Below are 14,864 nucleotides of genomic sequence, written 5' to 3' on the forward strand. Positions count from 1 at the left end.
CGTGATCCGGAACCAGAATCTGACTAGCCTGCACCATCCATCCAGTCGGTACCAGCAACCGAATCCTCTCCTGCCTGTGGTCCTCCTCTGTCTTACTCCCAAATCCGCATCACCATCCCTGATCCTTTGGGATCAGCTCCTATAGTACCCAGAGTTCTCCTGGAGTGTTACCTGGCGGCTACCAGCAGCAGAAAGCCTAACCTCACCATCAGAGGCTCTAGTGAAGAACCTGGTAGTCACTTAGTTACACCCATCCAGGGGCGCCTGGTATGAATATTCACCCACCCATCTGTGGCGGCATCAGCGATACAGTCAGACTTACTACTGCCCAAAGATCGCATCTCAATCCTCGGACTAGCCGGCTGCTCTTTTGATGAGGGCATGTTAGCGTGTATTTCTATGCTGCTGTCATGCTCAGATGAGGAGAGCGCACCAGCCAGTCTGACAATTGCACTGCCATCCTCAGGCAGTAATACGGCAATCTGACTGAATCACGGATGCTGACACAGAGGAGTGGACAGGAATATGGGCGGGGGAGGGGCGTGACTATTCATTTGCCATTAACACGCGTTACAATCACAGACATCGGCACAGAGGGTTTGGGTTTATGGGTGGGGGAGAGGTTGAATATTAATTTTGCCATTAACACATGTTACAAATATACGCCAACACAGTGGTGTAGATGGGTTTATGGGCGAGGAAAGGAGTGAATTTTAATTTGCCATTAACACACGTTCCAATCAGTGATGCTGGCGCATAGGGTTGGATGAGGGATGGGGTAAATCATAATTTCCCATTAACTAGCTGACATTTCACTATAAATTTCTAGGGCTTACAGCAACTCAACGGGGCAATATACACCAATAAAAGTTACATATCCTGAAAGAGCTGCCCAGGCCCCATTTCAGAAAGAATCCGGCACTCAAACAAGGATGCGTGGTAACAGGTGCTTTATTATAACTCAGCGTGTGAACATGTGTTTACAAGGAGTATATTTGACATTTCGGTCTTTTAATATGACCTTCATCAGAGTCACACAGAGTTTAATGAAAGGCTGTGAATGCACCACAGGATAGCGCGATATGGAAATGCGAGCATGTCGCCAGACTATTATAGTATGGTACGCAATTAGGGCTTATTTTTGGAGTAGGGCTTATAACCATACTCCAAAAAGGCTGAAAAATCCTGCTAGGGCTTTTTTCAGGGTAGGTCTTATTTACGCGGAAACAGTAGAAGGCTGGAATATGAACTGACGACTATTTCAGCATTAAAAATATTTTTTTATTAACTCAAGTGTGGGATGTATGCAGATTATCCTCTCTCTAATCCAAGCACTACTGTTTCTCCTATCCAATGCCTTGTTTTCCCCTCAGACTCAGATTCATTCCTTTAATCAATGACAAGTCATCTTTTTATATATGAAAGCACTTTGTGGTTCTGGCTCTAGAACAGAACACTACAAACCATAGCTCTGCCTGCTACTGTCAATGGTCTCAGGACCTTGATGACCTGTTCCAGGCTGCCAAATAATCCAATATCACGTGGCGGGGAGTGTGTTTGTGAGAACTACAAGAGTATAAATATTTGTTTTTGAGTTTTTTGGCCACAGATACACCCCAGATACTGCTATAGGGAGTCTCAATTATACATTAACTGTTATCTTCACAGTAGGCAAAATTATCTAACAAAGTGATTGGCTATCTATCTAGCGACATCGCAGCGTGTAACAGGCAGGAGCGACCTTAAACGATCGCAAAAGAGACAAAAATCGTTGGTACATGAGAGGTCGTTCATTTACCAAAAATCGTTGTCTCGTACGTAGCGAGGTTGTTCCTCGTTCCTGCGGCATCACATCGCTATGTGTGACACCGCAGGAACGACGATCATCTGCTTACCTCCGTCCACCGGCAATGAGGAAGGAAGGAGGTGGGCGGCATGTTCCGGCTACTCATCTCCGCCCCTCCTCTGCTATTGGACGGCCGTTTTGTGACGTCGCTGTGACGCCGACCGCATCTCCCCCTTGAAGGAGGGATTGTTCGGCAGGCACAGCAACGTCGCAGAACAGGAATGTGCGTGTGACGCTGCCGTAGCGATAATTTTCGCTACAGCAGTGATCACCACATATCGCACCAACGACGGGAGCGGCTGGTATCGCTCGCGACATCGCTGGCAATCGCTAGCGATGTCGCAGCGTGTAAAGCACCCTTTAGGGACGGTCCAGTCTGAGGGGTGTCACTGCTCTCCGGTCCGGCGCCTCCTCTCTGCAGCAATCTCTGCCCTCCTTCTACCCAGCTCAGTATGGATGACACGTCTACATCATCCACACAGGGTGACATTGCGGTCCTGCGCAAGCGCACTTAGATTTGCCCCGTTGAGGGAAGATCAAAGTACTATAATGCGCAGTTACGCAGGCGGTCTTTAACCTTTCCTTGTATATGCACTACAATACTTTGATCTGCTCTGAGCAAGGCAGATCAAAGTGCGCCTTTGCAGGACCTCAATGCCGGCTAGTGTGGATGACGTAGGACACGTCATGGACATGGGCCTCAGAAGAAGGAGGACGGCGATTGCCACAAAGAGGAGGCACCGGACCGGAGAGCAGTGACACCCATCGAACTGGACCGCCCCCAGGTGAGTATAATAAAAGCTGTTTTTTATGTTATACACAGTGGCCTGGGCTCTTATGCACAGCATTCTAGAATACTGCATATAACAACCCGCTGGTGGTGGCCGCAGCTTATCCTTTTAATCAGTAGCGACTATGATCACCAGGTGCAATGAGGTTATTTATTATTGCCTGAAGAATTATTTGCTTTGCTGAATGCACTTAGGTACTTGCAATTGCCGACTAATGTGCTCAATAGATAATCTTGAGATGTTGCGGCCATGGTATCACATTAAAGTCACATAGGCTGCTCACAGTGGCACAAACAACATGCAGCCTACCATGTTTGTGTTGGCATAATGCAAAAATGCCATGTTTTAAAATTCTTTAATGCAATTTTTGCTGTAAGAAAGCATGGCATCTATATGGTAACTGTGAGTTAACAGGGAAATATTAAATATACTACATACTGATTATATCACAGTTGTAGAAGAACCACAATGTGGCTACATAGGGGTCTGTGCGTGCGACCTCTATCCGTGGCAATAAACTACACTTGCCTTACGTCAAATTTCTCCTAACGTGATTTCCTATCTAGACGCCTACAGAGGAGCGATGTACTTCAGCGTGTCCTTAATATGTCCATTCATACGTGTACACAATAATCTGTGGCAGGGGCAGCCCCATACAAGTAAAGACATGTTGTAATTTTCGTTAACCACAATATTTTTAGAGTTTAAAATAATTTTAGCTGAACTTATCATGAATACTTCAGATGAACTTTGATGAAGACTTGTCAAAACAGCCTTAAAACATCTTGTTATCGTGTACAAACAAAAGTCGGCTTGCCATTAATCCGCGTTTCCCAAGGCTTAATACTTCAATGGGAATTGTAGATTGAGTCTCCACAGACATAAGAGGCACAGCACAGCTTCCCGCTAAACATGTCTCAGAAGCTGTGGTTCAGCATTCTTTCACTTGAAGCTTGAACTCACCGATATATCACTTCACAGGCAAATAGGTTTTCCTTCATGGAATGTCTTTTATCCAGGAGGATCCTTTATCTCCTCGGTAGGATGCTTAATTCCCACCACTCTCACATTAATGAACTGAATTGACATGGAGGCTCATTGAAAGTACAAGTAATTTGATCTTATGTGTACAGGGCTTCCCTCTACATGCAGGTCACAATTGACTCCAAAGTGATTTATGTGGAAAGAACAAAGTTTTGCATGCATTCTGTAATGTGACACCGCGGAAATAGTGCTTACATTGTATTCTCATTTAGTTCTACCCTCTACTATTATGTGTTAACTAGAGATGTACAAATCAATTCAAAGTAAATCGAATTTATGTTTTATATTCTGAGGTTTGCAGGTCCTGGTGAATTGGCCGTTCAATTTGAGCAAATTGCAAACAAAAAAATGCCCACTTTCATTTTACACATTGCAATAGATTACATCTACCACAGAAGGCTCACTTGACCATAGGTAGGACCACATGAGCTTTGCCATAATGACTTGCCGCTATCACACGTAATAGAGCAGTCAATCAGGAGGTATTAATCATAGCCTATATAAAAGCCAAAGCATGGAATGCAGCAGCCATTTTAGGGGGATTTTGGATAGCGATATGAAGCCAGAGTTCACAGTCAGCAATAGAGATAAGGAAAAAAAGAGCTATGAAACAATGAACAAACCAGACAGTAAGTGAAGATAATGAGTTTAGTAGTCTGCTAATAGCTCAGAGATTTATTTGATATTTGGAGGGAGAGATAGGAGAGGTGTCGGTATGATTGACCAGTGGCATGGTAAAGCTGGCATTTGTGCTACTGCATTTCAATTTTGCATTGTTCTTCATTCTCCGTGCACTAGAAAGCAGCAGCAAGGCAGCAAGCACAATATTTTTTACGAGAAAGAAAAAATCAGAAATCTGTGTCAATCACAGTTATAAAGAGCGACTGTCCTTTTGTTTTTGTTATGTTTTGTGCAATCCTTTTAGTGCAGGGGGAATAGTTGTTTATTATAAATACAAAATAAAATTCTCTGAAATTCAGACACTTAACTGCAAAAGTAGACCTTACAAAGTGTACATGTTGCAAACAATTTATTTTCCACATCTATTTTAGCAGTCAAATTTTTACATCCGTACATGTCGCACCTATACAGTGCCATGTTGTAGATGCTATTATTTTATGTCATTTTTGGGAATGTTGATTAATTTTGTTAAACAAAAACATTTTTTTTATACTGACATTTAACTGTACCTGTCTGTTTTTGCATACTTGAAATACTAGTTAAATTTGACAACTGTACTTACCACACCTATACAGCAGTCTCAAGGATGTTTTTACTGGGGAGAAGGACAAATTGCCCAATGCTTCTATCCCCAAAAGCAGCCTTAACAAGCCAAAATCTATATGCACTTATAATGGCCAGATTTGCTCTATATAGAGGAAATGACAGTCTCCTATGAACATTGGCCATGGGCTGGTTTTCATCGTAATACTGTGATGACAGACACAGGTCATCAGCTGACCCCTGACTGTCATGACAACTCATTGGCATCCAGATCAGAACAGCTTCCTCCCTGCTAGCGTCCATTACATGCCGCTGTCAGAGATTGACGGTGGCATATAACAGGTAACAACAGCTAGACAGGTTAACAGCCAAGGGTCGAGTGCCACTCCATCCATGGCTGTTTAGAGGCAGATGTCGGCTGATTAAATCAGCTGACGTGCGGGGAAAGATGGTGGCTTGACGTTCGAGCCCGCATGAAAGACAGGGAGACAACTTATGGCAGTGCAAATTAGTGTTCATAGGTGTAAACATATCAGTTGATTAGTGAATCAACAAAATACTCATTCAATCGGTAATTTGATTGTTTATACTGGAAAACAATAATCATTTACAGGCTGCACATCACCCGCTTTAAACTTGAGCCGCCCCAGCAGCAGATCGAACCGCTCTGATCCGGGGGTAGTGTCCGTTCGTGGATCGAGGGTCTCTGTATCCAGGGGCTTAGGTGCCACACTCAAAATGTCAAGGGGGTATTTACAGGGGAGATATCTATAGTTTGTGACGCCACCCGTGGTTTGCGGTAATTGGGAGTACCGCCGCTGCCGTTGGGAGTATCCGGGGTGATGGAGTGGGGCAGCTAAATGACGTTGCCCTCCACGGGTAGGGACAGGCCCCGTGACTCTGGATGGTGGGGTGCAGGAGAGCGCAGGGTTAGGTGGTAGCAGGGGATGACTGTGTACTCACTCAGGCTGGTTATCGTGGTGCTGGATGATATTTTATAAAGTCATTACACACACATGCTGCAGGTGAACCAAAAGTCCCAGTGCACCACTGCCTCTTGAAGTCTTGAAAAGAGAGCACGTCCATGTATCCGCTCCCAATGGTATTGCTTTTGCTGTGTTCCACTTTACTCCAACCTCTCGGGAACTTCGACTCCTTGGCCCCTCACACTCTGAGGGCTACTACTTCACTTCTCCTGGGGGCTCCAATCTCCAGCTCCCTCTCCCTCTGGAGAGTTTCCACTTCGCTCCCTTTCCCTTTGCTCCCCTGGAGCTCACTCAGTTGTCACCTCCCACCAGTCTGCTTAACCCTTCGGTGGGTGGCCCTTTCCTCTCTAGACCTACCCACTGGTTTGTCTGTCCAGCCCTGGTGTGTGTGTGTGTGTGTGTGTGTGTGTGTGTGTGTGTGTGTGTGGATTGGGATTTGAATGCAGTTGTTAGCAATACCACTGGGTGGAACCTGGAACCAAGGAGAGTGGGTTCTGCACTATAAGGACAGGAGTGCAGTTCCCTGCGATGCCCTGAATAGTGCAGGGGTGTCACATTCCCCCTTGGTTAAACTTTGCTCGTCCCCAAGCTACAGGACACACTGAGGTTTATTGAAACTGCTTCTGTAAGGAGAAAAAGGGGTAACATTTTAATGACAGTTCATCCCACGCAGGGGAGGCATATTCTTAAACGTTGCAAAAGGAAAATCACGGAGTCCACATTCCCTGTGTCCCTCTCCCTTCAACCTGACACCCAAACAACCTAAACCCGCTGCTTCCTACTTGGGTTCCGTGATGGAGTTGAAGTCCTGGAGGCATAAAAGACGACTCTTTAAAATAAAAATAAAATAAATAAATCTTTATTTTTATATAGCGCTATCATATTCCGCAGCGCTTTACATACATTAGGAACACTGCCCCATTGGGGCTCACAATCTAAATTCCCTATCAGTATGTTTTTGGAGTGTGGGAGGAAACCGGAGTACCCGGAGGAAACCCACGCAAACACGGGGAGAACATACAAACTCCTTGCAGATGGTGTCCTTGGTAGGATTCGAACCCAGGACCCCAGCACTGCAAGGCTGCAGTGCTAACCACTGAGCCACCGTGCCGCCCTTTAACATTCCTGAGTAACCTGGTAGCCGTTACCCTGTTGTGCCAACCCCCACCAAGGCCCCCTGGTGCCGTCTACCAGCACCACACCGTTCAAGGCCCTGATGGTCTTTTCCCTGTAACAAAGTGTGGAAAAAAGGTTCAACAAGGATGACAGTGTCTAATTGCAGCATAAACTTCTCCTGTCACCTTCCATCAGAGACCCTTCAGCCGATCCCCGACAGCCTTCTTCTTTAAACTGAACACTGGAGAACGTTCAACAAAGGTGACAGTCTTGAAACGGTCATTTTTCAAATTTTCAACAAAACTGGTGGGTAGCCATCCTGGTTCAGCTACCGCTACCGCATACGGATTCCTGGGGCCCTGGAAACTACCGGGCGGCCGCGCAGTGGTGGAACTGGCCTCTTAACAGGCTTCACCTCTGCCATGGTGGGTGGAAGAACCGACTGTTCCTCAGCCGGGGATGCAGGGTCCGGGTGCTCCGTATCGGGGTACGGGCCCGGTGATGTGGCAGAGTCTGGTCGGGCTGATGCTGGGATAACCGCTGACGTGGCCTGGTCAGATGGTAAGTTCAGGGGCTCTGCAATCTGCTTCTTACAAACAGGAACTGAATGTTCCGCTGCCGGTGTTGGAATTGGCACCTCTGCATCGGAGGAGGATGAGGGCAATGGTGGCGGAGTGCTTGCAGCGGGCGGGGGCACACCGTATCCCACAGCTGCATAGGCCGGATCAATCGGATCAACTGGGACTGAGTAACTGCTTACCCGCTTCTCGCATATGACTTCTATCTCACAGGCTCGCTCCAGGCTCCTCATCTATTCCCTCCAATGGTTCAGAATGAAGAGGAATTGCGTCCGCATCCTCCTGCAGAGTTGCTCCGTATCCTGCTCGATCCAGGCAGCGGTCCTGGGAGCAGTGTGCCCCGGTGAACAGTCTCGTGCTGCCGCTATCTTGCCTCTGCGGTGCTCAGGAACATTATTGCAGAGTCCTGGCGTCACTGCTTCACTTCCGCTGCTGCATGCCGTCACGCCCCCTTGGTTTTCACCAGCCACTCACTTTCGCGCTTTGGCACTCTGGGAACTTCCGGTTCCTGCCGCACTCTCAAGACGAAGGGCTGGGCTTCGGCTTTGCGCGCTTTTGGCCTGGAAGATGGCGTTTTGGCGCCAAAGATGGCGGAAAATGTCGGGAACAGGATCTTTGAGAATTGATTAGTCAGCTTTACAAGTTGAGCACCACCATGTCTGACAGCAATATCTTAAAGGGAGTGATAGAGAATTCTGTGTGATAACAGTGCCAGCAGATTTTTGTTGAACTACATTCCATTTGTGTCAGAAACCCACAAGATGAAGCAAAGCTATCTGCACCCTGATTATTTATTAATCAGTAATTAATCAGTACTGTGACCATAATGCTTCTTTCATAAAACGCTTGTTTCCAAATATACCTTATAATGTGACCCATCAATTTCTCATTGTTCTTTTAGGAAATATCCTTACCCATCTGACAGACTGAGGACAAGGATAGAGCTCAAGTTTTGCCATTGAATTCCAGTTTCTGGGTCACTATTGTAAAGCTGCCAAGTTTAAAGAGTGAGTATCATGAGCTAGAAATTATGGATGAGAATATTGTCAAGAAGTAGTCTTTATACCTTATGCACTTTTTCCTATTTTTCTAAGGTTTGTGTAGTTCCCAACTTACAGAATATCAAGTGTTCATAGCTATGGATAATTAATATGTTAGCACCCAAAACATAAAAAAAGTTTGTTTTAAAAGAACTAAGAGTCCTCAGTGGTTGATACCTGTTAATGGCTAACTGAAAAGATGGTAATAATAGCAAGCTTTCCAGACTACTCAGGTCTCTTCATCAGGCTCAGTATAACACAAAATCTGAATTGTACTATATGTATGTGTTATACTGAGCCTGATGAAGAGACCTGAGTAGTCTCGAAAGCTTGCAATTATTACCATCTTTTCAATTAGCCATTAAAAGGTATCAACCACTGAGGACTCTCGGTTCTTTTGAACAAACGTTTTTTTTATCTCGACTGGCTAACACGGTACAAAGATATATTTTACCTGCACCCAAAACATAGCAGTTATGATGCACTATTGGGCAACGTTTAGAAGAAAAAACACTCTCAGCTATTCATTACTCTTCTCCTGATCAGGCCACTTTCTCTTTGTAAGCTATTAATATATCTTGATACGGCTTGAATGTACTTTGATATGTCTCTATTACTGATGCTGGGTCATGATCGCGTAAGACCAAACACCTTTATAAGAGCACCATTTTAACATACCATAAGACGCACCCTGGTTTTAGAAGAGGAAAATAGGAAAACAAAATTTTAAGCAAAAAATTTGGTCATGACACACTGTTATGGGGCGGGGATCTGCTGCTGACACTATTATGGGGGTAATGTCCCCAAATTCTCTACTAAGGTACCCCATCCTGGTAATGATCCTCCTGCCTTGTATATAACCCCATCCTTGAATATATGTCCCTCATCTTGGTATAGCCCCATTCTGCTATATATCGCCATCTTGGTATAGCCCCCATCCTGCTACATAGCGCCATCCTGGTATATGCCCTCATCCTGCTATATACCCCTATTCTGCTATATACTGCCATCCTGGTATATGCCCTCATCCTGCTATATACCCCGATCCTGCTATATACTGCCATCCTGGTATATGCCCTCATCCTGCTATATACCTCCATCCTGGTATGTACCCCCATCCTGCTATATAGCGCCATCCTGGTATATGCCCTCATCCTGCTATATACCGCCATCCTGCTATATACTGCCATCCTGGTATATGCCCTCATCCTGCTATATACCTCCATCCTGGTATATACCCCAATCCTGCTATATAGTGCCATCCTGGTATATGCCCTCATCCTGCTATATACCCCCATCCTGGTATATACTGCCATCCTGCTATATACTCAATCATGGTATATGGCCTGCATCCTGTGGCACACACAAAAAAATAAACGTTTATACTCCCCTTTCCTCACTCCTGCAGCATCGCTCATCTTCCTGTCTGTGTCAGCAGCAGCGCCGCTGACTTGTGTGGAGCTGTCAGAGTTTCCTGCAGCATCGCGATGTCCTCCTGTCTGCTGCCGGCTGATGTGTGTAGAGAGCGGTGAGCACAGCGATGACGTCATCGCTGTGCTCACCGCTAGTCTCAACACAGAGCAGTGGCCGGCAGATAGGAGGACATTGCGATGATGCATTCAACGGTGATGGGTGAGTATACTTATTCACTGCGCCCCATGCTAATGATGATGCGCGGGGAGCAGTGAATACAGCCGTACATGATCACTCCAGGCTGTAGTTGCCAGGGGTGATCACGCGGGCCGGCTCTTTACTATGCGCGCATCCCCCGCCCATCATCCCGCCCACCTGTCAGCACCAGCTTCAGCGCTGAGAGATGATGGGTGGGAGGATGCATGCATATGAAATGAGCGGGCCCACATGGTCACAGCAGGCGCTGTTACAGTCTGTGCATGCCGCCGATGACCCACTTCACCGCAGCACCCTCATTCCCCTCAGCCATGCCCTACATTCAGACTATAAGACGCACCTCCCACTTTCCCCCAACATTTGGAGGGAAAAAGTGCGTCTTATAGTCTGAAAAATACGGTAAGTCTTTTCCACAATAAGCAAGACAATGTGCTACTCGCATCAGTTTAGTGTAATGGACGGATGTGTTGTTAGTCTTGTTTTTCTGCAGAAACATTACATTTTTTTAAACTTTGCACTTTATTTAAGTTATTTAAAATGATCAAAAATAAACCACGGTATTTTTGCATATGAATTGGTCTCTTAGGGCCCTTTAAACAGCCAAACAAGCATAAGTAAGAAAACGTATTGTTTGCCATTGTTAACGTACCACTGATCATCCAATGAACTACCAAAATGCTCGTTTGTCGGCTGATTATTTTGTTTATCTGGGCATTGTTTTCATCCACGGGCATACAGTTAGGTCCAGAAATATTTGGACAGTGACACAATTTTCGCGAGTTGGGCTCTGCATGCCACCACATTGGATTTGAAATGAAACCTCTACAACAGAATTCAAGTGCAGATTGTAACGTTTAATTTGAAGGTTTGAACAAAAATATCTGATAGAAATTGTAGGAATTGTACACATTTCTTTGCAAACACTCCACATTTTAGGAGGTCAAAAGTAATTGGACAAATAAACCAAACCCAAACAAAATATTTTTATTTTCAATATTTTGTTGCGAATCCTTTGGAGGCAATCACTGCCTTAAGTCTGGAACCCATGGACATCACCAAACGCTGGGTTTCCTCCTTCTTAATGCTTTGCCAGGCCTTTACAGCCGCAGCCTTCAGGTCTTGTTTGTTTGTGGGTCTTTCCGTCTTAAGTCTGGATTTGAGCAAGTGAAATGCATGCTGAATTGGGTTAAGATCTGGTGATTGACTTGGCCATTGCAGAATGTTCCACTTTTTTGCACTCATGAACTCCTGGGTAGCTTTGGCTGTATGCTTGGGGTCATTGTCCATCTGTACTATGAAGCGCCGTCCGATCAACTTTGCGGCATTTGGCTGAATCTGGGCTGAAAGTATATCCCAGTACACTTCAGAATTCATCCGGCTACTCTTGTCTGCTGTTATGTCATCAATAAACACAAGTGATCCAGTGCCATTGAAAGCCATGCATGCCCATGCCATCACGTTGCCTCCACCATGTTTTACAGAGGATGTGGTGTGCCTTGGATCATCTGCCGTTCCCTTTCTTCTCCAAACTTTTTTCTTCCCATCATTCTGGTACAGGTTGATCTTTGTCTCATCTGTCCATAGAATACTTTTCCAGAACTGAGCTGGCTTCATGAGGTGTTTTTCAGCAAATTTAACTCTGGCCTGTCTATTTTTGGAATTGATGAATGGTTTGCATCTAGATGTGAACCCTTTGTATTTACTTTCATGGAGTCTTCTCTTTACTGTTGACTTAGAGACAGATACACCTACTTCACTGAGAGTGTTCTGGACTTCAGTTGATGCTGTGAACGGGTTCTTCTCCACCAAAGAAAGTATGCGGCGATCATCCACCACTGTTGTCATCCGTGGACGCCCAGGCCTTTTTGAGTTCCCAAGCTCACCAGTCAATTCCTTTTTTCTCAGAATGTACCCGACTGTTGATTTTGCTACTCCAAGCATGTCTGCTATCTCTCTGATGGATTTTTTCTTTTTTTTTCAGCCTCAGGATGTTCTGCTTCACCTCAATTGAGAGTTCCTTAGATCGCATGTTGTCTGGTCACAGCAACAGCTTCCAAATGCAAAACCACACACCTGTAATCAACCCCAGACTTTTTAACTACTTCATTGATTACAGGTTAACGAGGGAGACGCCTTCAGAGTTAATTGCAGCCCTTAGAGCCCCTTGTCCAATTACTTTTGGTCCCTTGAAAAAGAGGAGGCTATGCATTACAGAGCTATGATTCCTAAACCCTTTCTCCGATTTGGATGTGAAAACTCTCATATTGCAGCTGGGAGTGTGCACTTTCAGCCCATATTATATATATATATAATTGTATTTCTGAACATGTTTTTGTAAACAGCTAAAATAACAAAACTTGTGTCACTGTCCAAATATTTCTGGCCCTGACTGTATGTGGGCATCCGTTCACATGGGTAGATGTGCTGCCGACCGTTTGCGGGCTATCTGGGAAACAAACAGTTTTATTAACAATCATTTATCAAGACCCCGTCTTCTGACAATCTCACATACCCAAACATTCCCACAGGTCTTTGAAATGTGATTTTATCTCGTGCTATTTCCCTTCAACTGGCACCACATTGTATATTAGGCACAGAGAACATCACTGTGGAAAAGAAATATATTATGAACAGTGATGAAGATTTAAAAAGCATGAATGGTGACAAGATCTTCTTAGAGAAGCTAAGATTTCATTTCTAAGAAACATTGTAGCTGTATGTAATATTATCAGCTCTTATTACTGTATAATATTTCATTACATATAGACCAAAACATTTATGCAAAATTATTGTTTATCAGCCACCTAAAATTTAGACTTCAAATGGAAAGCCAACTTGGTCATAACTTTTCTCAGTTTCACACATTTTGTGAATCAACCCAAAACAATGTTTTCAACTTTTGACTTTCAGGCTCTATATCTCACCAGCCACTACAATGTCGAATGTGACACTACCTTGATTTTATAAACAATCTTCTTGGCAATCTCATACTTAAATTTGACTTGCAATTATTTAGCATATGATTACTTATGCAGGTTCTTGTCATGTCACTGTATTGTTACTGTTTTGCTCCTGTTGGTGGGAAAATCTTTTTCTTCCTATATACTATAAATTACAACCTGGTCACACATTGCCTAATAGTTGAGTGTGTTATTAGGTTGATTCCCAAGCGAGCGGTCACTGATTTGAATCAAGACGCAGCCATGAAGAAGATTTCCCAAGAAAAGAGAAACAACATCATCCAGCTCATGGATAGGGGTCTCTCAGCCAAGAAAATTGCCAAACTGCATCACGTGAGTCCTATGACAGTTGGAAAAATATGAAATAAAGTCCGTCCATTCAAAAGCCAAGAGGTGGACGTCCAGGCAAAATATCGGAGTCAACAAGTTGGCGCATCAGAAGCTTTATGAGTTCTCACTCGACAAACACGGTAGTGGAGGTGGCTCGTATGCTTCATAATAGTGAGATCCCAGACGTCCATGTGAGCATGTTACACAAATCTGGAATGTTGGCATGAAAAAAGGTGAAGAATCTTGGCTTTAATATCATCATAAGCCGTGTTGGCTCAAGTTTATAAAAAAGTGTAGAGTAGAAGATTGGAAATCAGTGATTTGGAGAGTCAATAGACTGGGCTCTGATCGGTGCAAATGGGTCTGGAAAAACAAGGGAAAAAGGGGTAATGTATCAAGAAATTGAGGGAATTGTCAAGTTCAGTGGAGGAAGCCTGATGTTTTGGGGTTGTTTTACAACCAAAGGTTTTGGATACTTGACCAAGATCGATGGTGGTCTCAATACTGAGCTACTGGAGCTACTGTATAATACAACGCGAGTTACTTCATACACTCATGTACAACGGGTATGAAAAGGACGACATAGTGTTCCAGCAGGACAACGACCAGAAGCATATGTCAAGATTGGAGAAGAAATGGTTCAATGACAGTGAAGTAGAGGTGCTGGGTTGGCCCCCAGAGTCCCAAGACCTCAACCCAATTGAACACTTGTGAGTAGAGTTGAAGAACACCTGTATACATACCCAAGTGAGGAGACCAATATTTACCGACATTGGGAATGTGTAGAAGAGACCTGTAATCAGATTTCAGTCTAGACATGCTTGAATCTGATCGAGAGCATGCCTAGAAGGATTCAGGCAGTGTTGAAAGCCAAAGATGGTTTTACAAAATAATAAAAATTAAAATTTAGATTTTTAGAAGCAAAACAGGAACAGTGAAGTCACATGAGAAGAATCTCTCCATAACTAATCATATATGCTAAATAGTTGCAAGTCAAATGTATGTATAAGATAATTGTCTATAAAGTGAAGGTAGTCTCATGTCCGAAGCTGTAGTGGATGGTGAGATATGGAGCCTGAAAGTCAAACGTTCAAAACGTTGTTACTAGTGATGAGCGAGTACTAAAAAGCTCGGGTGCTCGAAGCTCGGGCCGAGCCTCCCAAGATACTCGTGTACTCGGCCCGAGCACCGAGCCCAATGTTATCCTATGGGAGACCCGAGTATTTTTGTGAAATGACCCCCCGGCAGCATGGAGAAACCCTAAAAATGTCACAAAAGTCTCAGAAGAGTGCTCAAATGACATGGCATCAGCATGGGGAA

The 14,864-nt window shown here is 44.4% G+C and overlaps 1 protein-coding gene across 2 annotated transcripts in view; it reads left to right on the plus strand.

Moving 5' to 3' along the window:
- SORBS2 (sorbin and SH3 domain containing 2) overlaps positions 1 to 14,864 on the plus strand; it is a 463,189-nt gene that overhangs the window by 122,316 nt on the left and 326,009 nt on the right. For both annotated transcript variants that reach the window (XM_075347124.1, XM_075347123.1), the window contains exon 2: positions 8,487 to 8,592. The gene's annotated coding sequence lies outside the window, so the exon portion shown is untranslated. The remainder of the gene's footprint in view (positions 1 to 8,486; positions 8,593 to 14,864) is intronic.

The sequence above is a fragment of the Anomaloglossus baeobatrachus genome, chromosome 1, assembly GCF_048569485.1.
Source record: "Anomaloglossus baeobatrachus isolate aAnoBae1 chromosome 1, aAnoBae1.hap1, whole genome shotgun sequence".
NCBI classification, from domain to species: domain Eukaryota; kingdom Metazoa; phylum Chordata; class Amphibia; order Anura; family Aromobatidae; genus Anomaloglossus; species Anomaloglossus baeobatrachus.